Raw genomic sequence first — 16574 nt, 5'->3', positions numbered from 1 at the left:
TCCAGCCTGGGTGACAGAGTAAGACTCCATCTCAAAAAACAGAAACAAAACAAAAAGCATGATGTGAAGGCAATTGTCGACTTGTCTCTTCTTTAATTTTTTAATCCATGTTGTACATCTTCTTTACAATGTAAAAATAGCACAAGGCATAGAATAACAATGTACCCTGTACCACACCTCCTCACTCCTGTTCTGGTTTCCTGAAGGCTACCGGTTTCACCCCTTTAAACCATTCCTTCTGGGATTTACCTCCTTGATCAAAATGAGCCATGTCTGTTACATGTAACAGAAAAAGCAACTGAAAATGACTTAAATAATATTTATTCTCACACAACAAGAAATCTAGGTTGGATAGGTTTCAGCCACTGTGTTTGCCTCCATCTCAGCTAGCTCCTTTCATCATCACAAGATTCATGCTTTTGTTCCAAGAGTCATGCAAAAATAAACAACAACAACGAATTCAGTGGAAGAAGAAGAGGGACTGTTCTTGTGAGTCTTTTTGTATTGTTCAGTTTATTAGCAACTAAGTCTTTTCCAGAATCTCTCCAGCTCCCTTCCCCTCATGTTCCTTTGGCTAATTTGGGTCCCATGCCTTGTGTTGGATTACCTGTTGTCAGTTCAGTATCGACACTACCCCTTCTAAGTTGTCCTCTGCTTTGAAGAAGAGAAGCCTGGAACTATGTTTGCCATAATCCCCTTTGTCATATGGTTCCAGGGTGGAATGTAACAACGAGAGGCACCCTTGAGCCATAGTGATGAAGAGATCATTCTCTAGAGTCAGTTGCGGTCAGAGGTATGAATGGGTGTGATATTGCTAAAAACATCAAGGTGAGTTCTAAGAACCACTTGCTTTGAGTGCTTCAGGTTGAGAAAGTCAGTGGTAGTGTATTAGTCCGTTCTTGCTATAAAGAACTACCTGAGACTGGGTAATTTATTTTTTTAAAAAAGAGGTTTAATTGGCTCAGAGTTCCACAGGCTATACAGGAAGCTTGGCTGGGGAGGCCTCAGGAGACTTACAATCACGGTGGAAGGGGAAACAGGCACATCTTACATGTCTGGGACAGGAGGAAGAGAGCAAGGGAGAAGTGCTACACACTTTTAAACAACCAGATCTCGTGAGAACTCACTATCATGAGAACAGCAAGGGAAATGTCTGCCCCCATGATCCAGTTACCTCCCACCAGGCCCATTCTCCAACATGGGGATTACAATTCAACATGAAATTTGGGTGGAGAAGCAAATCCAAACCATATCAGGTAGCTTCTGTTACCAATGCTCCCTTAGGTTTTTTTTCAGGGGGAACTATGAGGGGTAAACCACAAATTCCCTATAGTAAAACCCTTAATATCTAGGCTACATAGAGTAGCTTCTGGTTTCCTGATTAATATATGAACCTTCCTAAACATGACTGATGCAAGGGCAATAAATTATAACAACTGACAGCCTAATCACGACCTACCCCCGAAGATATGTGGGAAGATTAACATTTGAGTGAAAACTGATGTTCTAACACAAAGAAAAATTGGGTGGGGGTAGGGGACATGATTCCAGTATGGAGCAAAATATAAGGTCAGGAATTTGGCTTCTGGTAATAATTATGTAACTTGGCGGGACTAACCTTCCCACAGATGACAATGATAAAGTCTGGATGAAAGTATTAAAAATCACCTATCGGAAGATACCAGACAGAGACTGAAAGCAGGCAAAAATTGGAGAAAAGTCTACCTTAAAAGGTTGGAACTATATCAGTGTGATTTTTGAGTTTGCAGTGTTTGCCCTAAGATGTTCACTAATCCAGTAGGTGGCTCAGGATGAAGAAAGTTGCAGCCTTACTGGACTGTGGTGTCAGAGTACAGTGTTCAGGATTGAAAAGCAGCTAGGAAGCTGGGGATAAGTCTAAAAGGGAGGGCTGCATAGAGGCAACAAGCCCCAACATCTGCATATACTTTGCTCAGATTCTTGTCTGAAAACTGAAATACGCAAATTAAAGTTAATTCTCTACTGGAACAGAAATCAACGCTCTTCTTAGCAATGTAACAGAATCCAGAGTCTCTACACTGTATCATTCATTATGTCTAGTATAAGTTAAGAAATGACTAAACACATGAGAAACAAGAAAATATGATACATACACAAAAGAAGAAAAAAAAACCCCAGTCAATGAGAACCAAACCTTAGGTGGTACTTAGCAGACAAGAATTTTAAGGCAGCTATTATAAGACTGTTCAAGGACTTACAGGAAAATACGTATAATGAATGAACAGATGGAGAATCTTAGCAACAAAATGGAAACAATGAAAAAACTCAAACGAAAAATTTAGATGAAAAATACAGTAAATAAAATGAAAAATTTACTAGATATATTTAATGGCAGATTGGAGGTGGCACAATAGTCAGTGAATTTGAAAATAATGGAAATTATCCAAATTCAAGAAAAGAGGAGGAAAAGATAGAAGATACATGAATAGATACTTGGGGACTATAATATAATACCAAGCCGTCAAACACATAAAACTGGACTTCTAGAATTAGAGAAGAGGGAGAGAAGAGGGAAGAAAAACAATTTTGAAGAAATAATGGCCAAAGCCTCCCAAATTTAGTAAAAACATAAACTTATGGATCCAAAAGGTTAGTTAACCACAGCAGAAGAAATGCAAGGAAAACTATACTAAGGACGTGGCAGACTGCTGAATTCCAAAGACAGAAATAAAGGAGCCAAGAAAAAAAAAAAACAAACCTCTAAACACTACATAAGGAGAAACAACAACACAAATGACGGCAGACTTCTCATCAGAAACAATGGGGCCAGAAGACTATGATGCACACCCAGGAAACCTTCAGTGAAAAACTTGTTGCCCCAACTGTGAAGAGTGGTGTTAGTAGATAACTTTCATTTGTTTGCTTCTTTAAGAATTGCCTCAGTTGTCGAGAATGGCCTCACTCTAGGTCATACCCCTTCCTGAGGTGCCTACAGTCAGGGATCAGTCAATTGAGCCTGACCATCTTGGTCCAAGGCAAGACGTATCCGAAGGGCCCTTCTTGCTCCAGATCTTCCCAGGTGGTCAGCTCAGACCAGATCTTCCCAGGTGGTCAGCTCAGACTGTTATAGGGCATGCATCACAGATGAACTTTTACTTCTGACTACTCTTACTTTCTTCTTTTTCCCACAGGTTTTGATGCCAAGGAAATTCCCTAGTAAACATCTATTGGATAAACTCCATCTTGGAGTCTGTCTCCTAGGGAACTGAACCCATGACAACAATTGTATGACATCTTTAAGTACTAAAACCTAAATGCCAACCGAGAATTCTGTATGCAGCAAGATTTTCTTGCAAAAAGGAAAGCAAAATAAAGATATTTTCAGATAAAAGCTGAGAACATGTGTCACCAGCAGACTTGTGCTATAGGAAATGCTAAAGGGAATTTTTCAAGCTGGAAGGGAACAACACTAGATGGTAACTTGGATCCAGTGAAAATAATAAGGACACAGAAAATGGTATTTGGGTAAATATAAGAGGATATATATTTTGATTTTCTGAATTTCTTTAAAAAATCATGTAATTGTTTAATGGAAAATTGTAACACTGTATTATGGGGTTTATAACATAAGTAGATGTACTATGACAAAAATCTCACAAAGTTTGAGGGAGTGGTAAATAAAACTAGAGTATTAGAAGGTTCCTATATTTTATGTGAAGTAGTATAGTATAAACCCTTAGCAGATTGTGACAAATTAGAGATCTATATTGAAATCCTTAAAACAACTACTAAAAAATGTAAAAGGCATAGCAAAAAAAGTCAGCAGAAAAATAAAAATGGAATACTACAAAATATTTGAAAAATCCAAAAGAAGGCAAGAAAGGAGGAAGAGAGGAACAAAAACTGGAAAAATAGAAGGCAAATAGCAAAATGTATACCCAAATCCAACCCTATAAAGAATTACATTAAATGTACATGGAAGAAAAACTCCAGTTAAAAGGCAGAAATTATCAGACCCACTGAAAAAGCATGACTTAACTCTGTCTACAAGAGGCACACTTTCACACTTTAAGTACAAAGACACCAATAGGTTGAAAGTCAAAGGATGGGCCAGGCACAGTGGCTCATGCCTGTAATCCCAGCACTTTGGGAGGCCAAGACAGGTGGATCATCTGAGGTCAGGAGTTCGAGACCAGCCCAGCCAACATGGAGAAACCCTGTCTCTACTAAACATACAAAAATTAACTGGGCATGGTAGCATGAACCTGTAGTCTCAGCTACTCGGGAAGCTGAGGCAGGAGAATTTCTTGAACCCAGGAGGCAGAGGTTGCAGTGAGCCGAGATCACACCACTCTACTCCAGCCTGGGTAACAGAGTGAGACTGCTTCTCAAAAAAATAAATACATAAATTAATTAATTTAAAAAAAAAAAAAGTCAAAGGACGGAAAAATCAATCAGCACAAAAAATCTGGAGTGGCTGTATTTATATCAAACAAAATAGAATTCAAGAAAAGGAGCATTAGCAGAGAAGAAAAGAGACATTTCATAATGACAAGAGTGTAAATACATCAGGAGGACTAAACAATTATGAATGACTATGTGCTAAATAACCAAGCTTCAGAATACATGAAATACCAACTGTCAGGATTACAGCAATAAAAAAATAGACAAATCCACAATCATTGCTGGAGATTTTAATATATCTCTGTCAGTAACTGATAGAACTAGGAGACAAAATCCATAAGGCTATGGAAGATCTAAACCGTACCATTAATCACTTTGACCTAAATGACACCTTTGGAACACTATGCCCAAGTGGAAAATTCACATTTCTTCCAAGTGCGAATAGAATGTTCACTTAGATGGACTAAATGCTGGGTCATCAAACAAGTCTCAATAAATTGTTGATAAAGATTGGATTCTGAAAGAGTCTGTTTTCTGACCACAATGGAATTCAATTAGCAATCAGTAACAGTAAGATAGCTAGGAAATTCCCAAATATTTGAAAATTAAGCAACATACTTTTAAGGAACACACGAGGCAAAAAATAAATCATAAGGGAAATGAGAAAATACTACAAAGTTAATGAAAATACAACATAAAAATTTTGTGGGTTGCATTTACATCTTTAAATGCTAATATGAGACAGCAAGAAAAGCTTAACATAAATTATCTAAGATTCCAGTTTAAGAACCTACAAAAAGACAAGCAAGTTAAACCTAAAGCAAGAAGGAAATAGTAAAAAGCAGATATCAATGGGAAAAAAAAATCCAGAAGCAATCTATAGAGAAAATTATAAGAAAGCCAGAGGTCATTATTTGAAAAGATTAATAAAATAGATAAAATTCTAGCAAGATCTATTAAGAAAAAAAGGGAGAAAACATACATTTTCAGTGTCAGGAATGAAAGAGGGTATGGATTTCACTACAGATCTTATTGGCATTGAAGGATAAGAAAATACTGTCAACTACCACTTTGGGTTGATATATTAACAATTTAGATAAAATGGCCAAGTTCCTTAAAAAATAAAACTTAAGTTGGCACAATATGAAATAAAAAATTGAAACAATGCTTTTTAAATACATTGAATTTATTATGAAAAATATTTTCACAGGCTGAGCATGGTGGCTCATGTCTGAAATCCCAGCACTTTGGGAGGCTGAGGCAGGAAGATCACTTGAAGCCAGGAGTTCAAGACCAGGCTAGGCAATAAAGGCAGACCCTATCTCTAAAATAAAAAAAGGTTGGGCGTGGTGGCTCATGCTGGTAATCCCAGCACTTTGGGAGGCCGAGGTGGATGGATCACTTGAGGTCAGGAGTCCAAGACCAGACCAGCCTGGGCAACATGGTGAAACCTCATCTCTACTAAAAACACACAAAAAGCCAGGCGTGGTGGTGGGTGCCTGTACTGCCAGCTACTCAGGAGGCTGAGTCAGGAGAATCGCTTGAACCCAGGAGGAATTAATAAATAAGTATATTGGCCGGGTGCAGAGGTTGCAGTGAGCTGAGATCGTGCCACTGCACTCCAGTCTGGGCAACAGAGTGAGGCTCTGTCTCAATACATAAAATAAAGGACAAAGAAAGAATTTCTGATTTTTTCCTTTCTATTCAGTTGGAAGTTCATCACAATAATGCAAGACAAATAAAAGACATAAAAATAGGAGAAGTAGTAAAACTTTCTGTTCACAGACAACATGATTGTTAATGTAAAACTTCTTAGGAATCAATAATAACAGCGAAACTACTGGAATTAGTGAATGAGTGTACAAAGTCTTAGGATACAAAGTCAGTATGAAAAAATCAATTGCATGTCTATGTACTAACAGCAAACAATTAGAAAATAAAAACAAATTTCATAAGCTAAGGGGAAAAGTCAAGCTGGGAACTGCTTAGGGCAAACCTACCTCCCATCCTATTCGAAGTCATCCCTCTGCTCACTGAGATAAATGCATATCTCATTGCCTCCCTTGGAAAGGCTGGTCAGAAACTCAAAAGGATGTAACCATTTGTCTCTTATCTACCTATGACCTGGAAGCCCCCTCCCAGCTTTGAGTTGTCCTGCCTTTCTGGACTGAACCAATATTCATCTTATATATGTTGATTGATGACGCATGTCTCCCTAAAATGTATAAAACCAAGCTGTGCTTGCAGTGAGCTGAGATCCGGCCACTGCACTCCAGCCTGGGCGGCAGAGCGAGACTCCGTCTCAAAAAAAAAAAAAAAAAAAAACCAAGCTGTGCTTGGACCACCTTGGGTACATGTCCTCAAGACCTTCTGGGACTGTGTCACATGCACAAGACCTTAACTTTGGCAAAATAAACTTCCTAATTTGACTGAGACCAATCTCAGCTATTTTGCGTTCAGAAAAGCATGCAAAAATATTTACTAATACATTTTTAAAAAGATGTTCAAGATCTTTACACTGAAAATTATTAAATGTTTTGGGAAATATTTAAGAGACTCAAATAAATGCTACAGTTATGGCGGTATGGAGGACGTGGAGAGGAGGGTGTGGAGAAGGGCAGCAGCAATGGTGACTGGACATTAGCTACATATATGGAGATAAATAAGTATATTGACCAAGCATGGTAGCTGATGCCTGTAATACCAGCACTTCGGGAGGCCAAGGTCACAGGATTGCTTGAACCCAGGAATCTGCGACCAGCCTGGGCCACATAGTGAGACCCTATCTCTACAAAAAATAAAAACTTAGCCAGCTCTAATGGTGTGCACCCATACTCTCAGCTACCAGGAAGACTGAGGTGGGAGGATCGCTGAGCCTGGGAGGTTGAGGCTGCAGTGAGCCATTATCATGTCACTGCTCTCCAGCCTGTGCAACAGAGCAAGACCCTGTCTAAATAAATAAATAAGAATATTAATGATAGTGGAGGCCAGCTTTCTCTTTGTCAGAGAAGGGAATTACAAACATGGAAAGCAGAAAGCAAGAGTGAACCAGTAATGCTGGAATTGGTGTGAATTCATGGCTTTATAGAAAGATATATATACACATACATGTAATTTCTAGTTCTGCTCACTGACAAGACTTGAAAATGTCAACACCCCATTAGTACTGAGCACACCTAAAGACCCAATCTTGATTTCTGAAAACCATTCTCCACCAAACAACAACAACAACAACAACAAAAACCTCGAAGCTTTTTGTTGAAATTAATAATTTGCAGACTGGGGCAGGGGATGTACAAAATGAGCCTGAAAAGTTTCGTGCAAGAAAATAAGGAAGTCCCCAAAATAATGATGGGGTTCTGTTAAAGGGCATAGAAACCAGATGGAATGGGCTCCCGCTGGTCAAATCTGGGACAAACGACATCAAAATTAGTAGTAATCATAACAAATTATAGCCAAGCACGGTGCCTCATGTCTGGAATCCCAGCACTTTGGGAGGCCAAGGCAGGCACATCATTTGAGGCCAGGAGGTCGAGACCAGCTTGACCAACATGGTGAAACCCTGTCTCTACTAAAAATACAAAAATTAGCTGGTTGTGGTGGCACATGCCTGTAGTCCCAGCTATTTCGGAGACTGAGGCAGGAGAATCGCTTCTGCCTCTCAGGAGGCAGAGGTTGGGTGAGCCGAGATTGCACCACTGCACTCCAACCTGGGTGACACGGAGTGAGACTCCTTCTCAAAAAAAAAAGTAATCGTAACAAATTATAACTCATAAAATAAAATAGGAATCTGTGAGTCCACATTTGGTATAAAGAAATGTGTGAATAAATTGTAAGTGAAACGAGGAACAGATATTTACATAGGTTTACTTTACCTCTTCAAAAACTAATATTAATTCCAAAGGGAAAGTCACTTTACAGTGGAGAATCATGGCCAACACCTTCTTAATCAAATGAATAAACATAATACTGACGCAGAACAGACAAGCCCCAACATTGAGGCTTAGCCCAGGAGGGTTCTTGGCTTTGCCTGGGGAAGAATTCAAGGGTGAGCCACTGTTAAACAGCAGCTTGGCAGGTGTACAGCAGCAGGAAAGGTACAGCTCCTTGTGAAGCAGGGTTACCCCAAAGGCAGTGTGCCCAGAGAAGCAGCTCAGAGGTGGTTCTGCACTAATATTTATACCTGTTTTAACTATATGCAAATTAAGGGGTAGTTTATGCAGAAATGTCTAGGATGAGGGTAGTAACTTCTAGGTCATCAGGTCATTGCCATGGAAAGGCCTTGTAATGTCCAGGTGTTGCCATGGCAATGGTAAACTGATATGGCATACAGGTGGGTGTGTCTTATGGAAAGCTGCTTCCCCTGGGAACCTGTTTTAGCTAGTCCTCAATTTGGTCCGGAACTGAGCCCTGTCTCTGGAGTCAAGTTTTGCCTCCTACCTCAATATCACTGGTAATAGGACAAATAGACATCAGAACCCCCTGATAGAATGGCATGAGAACACAGCATCACTTCCGTGATATTCCTGTCAAAGATTCACAACCCAAATCTAGTCATGAGAAAACACTGGAAAAACCAAAATGGTAGGATATTCATCAAAATAACTGTTTTATAGTCATCAGAATTGTCAAGGTCTTGAAAATCAAGGAAAGAGTAAAGAACGATTTCAGACTGAAGGAGTCTAAAGAGATATGACAAATAAATGCAATGTATAATTGTGGACTAGCTCCTTTTGCATTAAAGAGATTATTGGGACAACTGGATATTTAAATGGGTAAAAGGATTAAGTAGTGGTAATATATTAATGTCAACTTCCTGGTTTTGATGGCAGTGTTTTGACTGTGCAGGAAATCTGCAGGAAATATACACAAAAGAATTCGCTAACAAAACTGTAGGTTTTTGGCTTTCTCCTGTCTGCTAAGTAACTTACCACTCCATCATCTCTTTTCCACTTTCCTAAATTTTATTTTATTGATTTATTTTGTTAATAATCCTTATCTGTTATTTCCCTCCCATTCATTCTTTTTATGTTTATGTGTTTTTTAATTACTCAATATCATTTTTGTTTGGTTTCAGGAGTGAGCAAACAAAAATGCTTCTGTTTTATCTACCATGAAAAACTGGAAGTCTCTCCGAGCGACCGTAAATCACATCATTGTGTGATTCATAGAAGTAGAAAGTGAAAGGGAAGGTATCGTAACTGGAAAAAAAGGCAGCAGGTGGAGAGAGGGGACAAATACAAAAGATATTTAGATATCTTTATTTATTTATTGAGATGGACTTTCATTCTTGTTGCCCAGGAGTGAATGCAGTGGCACAGTCTTGGCTCACTGCAACCTCCACCTTCCAGGTTCAAGCGATTCTCCTGCCTCAGCCTCCCAAGTAGCTGGGATTACAGGCATCCCCTATCATGCCCGGCTAATATTTTTTTGTATTTTTAGTAGAGACAGGGTTTCATCATGTTGGCCAGGTTGGTCTTGAACTCTCAGGTGATCTGCTCACCTCGACCTCCCAAAAGTGCTGGTATTACAGGCCTGAGCCACTGCTCCCAGTCAGATATCATTATTTAAACAGAACTCTACTATTTTATATTCTTGTATACATAGTCCTAAAGAACATGCTTGTTTAATCATTCTGCTATACAGAGAATGCAAAAAATTGTTTTGCACAAACCCATGTGAATTGTTATAAAATAATATGTTTTATTGCTGCTTAAATGTCAGTCCTCCTCAACAAAATATTAGCAAATCAAATTCAACAATGTATAAAAAAGTATATACTAGGACTAAGAGGGATTTGTTTCAGGTAGGGGAGGCTTAGTTCAACATTTGAAAACTGATTGCTGTAATCTATCACATCAACAGGCTAAAGAAGAAGAATCCCATGATCCTATCAGCAGATGCAGAAAAATAATTTGACAAAATCCAACACTCATTTATGAAAAATCTTTCAATAAACTAGAAATAGAAGGGAACTTCTTCAACTTGATAAAGAATATCTATTTTAAAAATCCCTAGAGCTGGCATCATGCTTAGTGGTGAGAAACTAGATGCTTTCTTGCTAAGATCAGGAACATGGCAAGGATGTCTGCTCTCACCACTCCTATTCAACATTGTACTGGAACTCCCAGATAATGCAATAAGACAAGAAAATGACATAAAAGGTGTATAGATTGGTAAGGGAGAAATACAACTGTCTTTGTTTGCAGATGACATGACTGTCCACATAGAAATCCCCAAGAAGCAACAAGAGCTGGCTGATAAGTGATTATAGTAAGGTTGCAGGATACAAGGTTAATATACAAAAGTCAAATGCATTCTTATATAACAGCAATGAACAAATGGAATTTGAAATAAAATACATAAAACCATTGACACTAGTACTCACAAATTAAATACTTAGGTATAAATCTAACAAAATATATGTAAGAGCTATAAGAAAAACTACAAAACTCTGATGAAAGAAATCAAAGAAGCTCTAAATAAATGGAGAGATATTCCATGCACGAAGATAGGAAAACTCAGTATTGTCAAGCTGTCATTTCTTTCCAATTTGATCTATAGACTCAGTGCATTCCATGTACACAACTGTTCCATAGTGTGTGTGTATGCATGGGTTGCTTAATGATGAGAATACATTCTGAAAAATGCTTAATTAGGCCATTTCATGGCTGTGCAAACATCACAGAGTGTACTTACATAAGAAGATGGTATAGCCTATTACATATGTAATAGACTAGATGGTATAGTCTATTGCTCCTAGGCGATAAACCTGTACAGAATTTTACTGTACTAAATACTGTAGGCAATTGTAACACAATGGTATTTGTGTACTTAAGGATACCTAAACATAAAAACTACAGTAAAAACCTGGTATGAAAGATAAAAAACAATATGCCTATGTAAGACACCACGAATAGTGCTGGCAGGACTGGAAATTGCTCTGGGTGGGTCAGTGAGTGAGTGGTGGGTGAATGTGAAGGCCTAGAACGTTACCGTACACTATCACAGACTTTATAAGCCCCATACCCTTAGGCTACACTAAGTTTATTTTTAAAATATGGTAATTGCTCCATGATCTTATACATTTACAATGTCATTTGGTGGCAGAAATTTTTCAGCTCCATTATAATCTTATGGGACCACTGTTGCATATGTGGTCTACTGTTGACTGAAACACCATGATGCTGCACATGACTCTGTGTGTGTGTGTGTGTGTGTGTGTGTGTTTGTGTGTGTGTGTTTGTGTGTGTGTGTTTATCCAGGAAAACCTGACTAGTACAGTGGCTAATTGTCTACTACCAGCTCTACTATCCTTCTTGCCTCCTTCTTGTCTTCAACCTGAATCAGCTTTCAGCTAACCTCAATTTACAGAGAAGCAGATAATTAACATTGAGGTATTGTTGTGTGAAGTTGATAGGGTCCATATATCTTTTACTTTTTTTTTTTTTTTTTGAGACAGAGTCTTGCTCTATTGCCAGGCTGGAGTGCAGTGACACAATCTTGGCTCACTGCAACCTCCACCTCCTGGGTTCAAGCGATTCTTCTGCCTTAGCCTCCTGAGTAGCAGGGATTAAAGGTGCCCACTACCACACCCAGCTAATTTTTATATTTTTAGTTGAGATGGGGTTTCACCATGTTGGCCAGGCTGGTCTCGAACTCCTGACCTCAGGTAATTTGCCCACCTTGGCCTCCCAAAGTGCTGGGATTACAGGCACGAGCCACCGCACCCGGACCTCTATGTATCTTTTAACAATAATAATGTCTTCCAACCAAAAGAAAGGAATGCTAAAAATAAAAGTTTATTCCACCAGGTTGGTGGACTGTATCATACATACGTATTTGATTCTGTATACATAGATATGTGTTTTTGTTTATTTTGGTTTTGGTTGAAGGGTCATAGCTCCAACCAAAAAGATATGTGATTTTATTTATTTTGTTTTTGGTTGGAGGGTCATTCTGGATGTCAGTCTCTGCCTGCTACAGATAGTGGGCACCTACCTCAGCAGGCTGTCTCTTGCAGACTCTGGTTTTTTTCTCAGATTAAGAACCCAGGCCCACTAGCTGTAGACCTAGTCTGTGGCCCTAAAACAGACATTTCATATTGATGATTCCTTCCAATCTGACTTTGTATAAGCCTGCTTGCGGCTTGCAGGCTGCGACCTTCCCTAGCTTATACAACCGGGCTTCAGCCCTGGTTCCTTGTTTGCACTTTAGCAATCTGGTAGTTCTGGAGCCATGACACAAGCCTAGGCCCATTTGGCTAGACTGTGATTTCCTGTCTAGCTTTTGCCAGCTTCTGTGCCCAGGGTGTCTGATACCATTCATTCTACTTCTGTTTCAACTTGAATAGACTTCTACTGGACTCTGATTCTGGTTCTGCATGACTAGGTTGCTGCCACTACTCAGTGACTGTGGAAGCTGTGCCCTCACTTAGCAAGAGAGACCTCCTGGGTGGATCCAACTTGAACTGTGCCCAAGTTTCTCTTGCTCTGGTGGATACTGTGACATGCATCCTGGGACTCAATGTTGTTTCTGGGTTGGCTCCAGTCTCCCTGTTTCCAGTTAATTCCCTGGTCCCTGATGGGGAGATTCTGGGGTCCAACATGCAAATAAAATATGCACCCTGATTTTATCAAGTGGTAACAGTAATTGTGTGATAGAATTATGTATGACTTTATTTTCTCTATTTTCTAAATTCTTATAATATGGTTATATTAGTTTTAAAGATTCTGTGATTCTAACTTCCTATTTAGAGTAATTCTACCTCTAATTGAAGTGATCATTTTGATAAATTTATTGGTGCCCTCATATATCCTAGGTCCTGGAATGAACTTTGAGAGAGGGTAAACAGCCATTTTGAGAAAGTCATGTTGTTTGTTTGTTTGTTTTCATCAAGGGCCAAGCCAAACCTGCCTTTAGCAGTTGAGGCCCTTGATTAAAACAAACAAACAAACAAAAACAAATAAAAAAACATTGTTTTCCAGGCAGCCCACGAAGACCTACTTACTGCAAACTTATGCATTGGATTTATGTTGATTTCTAGCATAGTTGGGTCCCAGCTGCCTCCCAGGCCACCAGGTGCCCATACTTTGTACTCACTTTCCCTTTCTCTGGGGGCTACAATAGGAGCTAATGTTAAGATCAACAAGCCCTAACCACAACTGGCATGTTTTTTCCCCTTAATACTGCTTGTTTTCCATCTCTACCTTGAGGCGGTATTAACTTAGTTGATAAGATCATGGACAGACCTGGTTTGAAGTTCTAGGTCTTCTGCTCATAGCTGTGTGATCGTGGGCAAGTTACTTGACCATGCGTGTCTCCATCAGCTCAGGGTGTGATATTGCTACCTTGCACGATTGTGGAATGATTGTAAGGAGGCCCAGGAAGAGCTATCAGTAGAGCTATTTTGCCATCATTCAACCTCACCAAGTTGCTGCTGAGGGAGAAGGGTGCTGGCCTCTGAGTGGATCCTGTATCTCCATTTGGCGGAGGTCAGGACAGGACTGTGCACAAAGACCCTTTATGTTACAACTTGACATGTTCTGAAATGCCACCTGCATTCATGACTCTCCTGGGACAGTTTGATGTCACTGTCATCAAGCATCTAGATGCTCTTACGCAGCTACCGAATTTATTGAGGTAAATGTACAATGATTTTCAGATGAGGCTGGAAACATAGCATTCTTCGTATGGCAAAGATGAACGTGTCTTAGTCCATTTATGTTGTTATAAAAGACCACCTGACTCTGGATAATTTACAAAGAAAAATTTATTTGGCTCGCAGTTCTCTAGGCTGTACAAGAAGCATGGTGCCAGCAACTGCTTCTGGTGAGGCCTCAGGAAGCTTCCACTTACTGCAGGAGGGGAAGGGGAGCCAGCATGTGGTCACATGGTGAGAGAGAAAGCAGGACAGAGAAGGAGGTGCCAGACACTTTTTAACAACCAGCTCTCACGTGAACTAATAGAGCAAGAACTCTCTCATTACTGGGAGGATGCACCAAGCCGTTCATGAGGGATCCACCCCTGTAACTCAATCACCTCCCATTAGGCCCCACCTCCAATGTTGGGGATCAAATTTCAACATGAGGTTTGGGCAACAAACATCTAAACCATAGCAAACAGGTAAGTGGGAAGTTCAGAAATAACTATCAAGTTTATAGATAACGGGTCTCTGAGCCCATCTCCCCTGAATACTCCCTTCTGGGAGCCTGTGGCCAGGCTGATCTTGAACTCCTGACCTCGTGATCCACCTGCCTCTGCCTCCCAAAGTGCTGGGATTACAGGTGTGAGCCACCGCACTAGGCCTGGTGCCTGCCTTTTTTTTTTTTTTTTTTTTTTTTTTAATGAGACGGAGTCTGACTGTCACCCAGGCTGGAGTGCAGTAGCGTGATCTCAGCTCACTGTAACCTCCACCCACCTGGGTTCAAGCGATTCTCCTGCCTCAGCCTCCCGAGTAGCTGGAATTAGAGGTGCCTGCACCACACCCGGCTAATTTTTGTGTTTTTAGTAGAGACAAGATTTCACCATGTTGGCCAGGCTGGTCTCGATCTCCTGACCTTATGATCCGCCCACCTCAGCCTCCCAAAGTGCTGGGATTATAGGCATGAGCCACTGTGCCTGGCTGGTGCCTGCATTTTTTAACCTGTTTCCCCTCTTTCTGTCACTGACTCTAACATGTCCCCTCTTGGCTGGATCCATGAACTTGCAGGCTATTCTTCTTGGCTTATCTCTTCCACTTGGTTTTTTTTTTTTTTTGAGACAAGGACTCACTTTGCCACCTAGACTAGAGTGCAGTGGTGCAATCATGGCTTACTGCAGCCTTGACCTCCAGGCTCAAGTGATCCTCCCAACTCAGCCTTCCAAGTAACTGGGACTGCAGACATGCATCACCACACACCTGGTTAACTTTTAAGTATTTTGTAAAGAAGCAGTCTCGCTCTGTTACCCAGGCTGGTCTTGAACTCCTGATCGCATACAGTCCTCTTGCTTCAGTCTCTGAAAGTATTGAGATCACAGGCATGAGTCACTGCACACAGACTGTTTGGCATTTTGACAATGGCCCAAATTCTCTATTGCCTGCCCGTCACTAACCCTCCTTGTCCAGTATGGAAGACACGCATGGGTCTTCCTCCTCACCTTGTCCAGTTCTCACCTGACCACTTCACCAAAGCTGACGAGAAACTGCTCCTCAGCACCCAGCTTCCTCCCACAGGCAATAGAGATCTTTCAACAGGGCTGATATCCACTATGGGAATTCAGAAGAAAGCTGGGCAAGTGATAGGATAAGGGAATGAAGCCAAGAGGTAGTAGAAAGTGGGAAAGTGGAAACATCAGGGAAGGATCATGGAGGGAGAGGAAGAACAGTAAAGTTGTTCAGGTCACTGTTGGTGGATGATATGGTTTGTGGAAGGGTTGAAGAAGGAAGAAAGAAGCACACAAAGTGGCTCAACAGTCAAAGATAAGTTTATTTTAAAGAATAAGCCTGAGAGGGGCTTCTGGCAGAGTTAGGTCAGGAGCACTCTCTCTTACAGACTAAGAGTTTGTAAGACTTCAGAGCAGGAGAGCTTATCACAGGCTGTGTCTCTTTGTCTTGCTTATCTGGGAGGGAGAGTTTTGTGTCTGTTCCCATACATCTTCCTGCAGCTACAGGCATACCCACTGAATCTGCTTTTAGCTTCCCTAGCTTAGTGCATCTAAAGGGAAAGGAATGTGCTTATTAGGGCCACTGTTTTCCTGGGGCCCATTGTATGAGTGTGAAGTTTAGTGGTTACCCAAGAGACTTTCCCCACTCCTTCTGGGCCCGAACTGTCTTATCTGTGTTTTACTATCTGCTCTTTCTGGCTGCTTCTTGTTAGAAGTGATTTCCTTGAAGTGCATGAGGTTAGAAAGGGAGCTAGAACTTAAAATGGCAGTGTTTTTCCTAGATCATGGTGCTCCTGCTCTGTCAGTTTTGATCTGCATCCCTACCAAATCTCATGTTGAATTATAATCCCCAGGGTTGGAGGTGGGGCCTGGTAGGAGGTGACTGTAACATAGGGACAGATTTCTCACGAATACTTTAGCACAATCCCCCTTGATGCTGTCATCAAGATAGTGAGTTCTTGTGAGATCTAGTTGTTTAAAAGTGTGTGGTGCCCACCCCTACCCCCTGCTCCTGCTCAGGCCATTTAAGACTCACCTGCTCCCCC

General features: G+C 40.6%; 1 long non-coding RNA gene across 2 annotated transcripts; it reads left to right on the top strand.

Moving 5' to 3' along the window:
• On the top strand, positions 1-11813 carry LOC103887324. 2 transcript variants are annotated; one of them, XR_001906179.3, is made up of 4 exons: positions 1-828; positions 3171-3504; positions 9461-9575; positions 10593-11813. It is a non-coding gene; the product is annotated as an uncharacterized LOC103887324 (long non-coding RNA). The 2 variants fall into 2 exon arrangements; XR_001906177.3 differs by lacking the exon at positions 10593-11813 and adding an exon at positions 10249-10586 and having other exon boundaries at positions 2-828.
• Positions 11814-16574: the final 4761 nt, after the last annotated feature.

Source organism: Papio anubis, chromosome 11, assembly GCF_008728515.1.
Source record: "Papio anubis isolate 15944 chromosome 11, Panubis1.0, whole genome shotgun sequence".
Lineage (NCBI taxonomy): Eukaryota > Metazoa > Chordata > Mammalia > Primates > Cercopithecidae > Papio > Papio anubis.
This window is presented reverse-complemented; position numbering and strand designations above follow the sequence as displayed.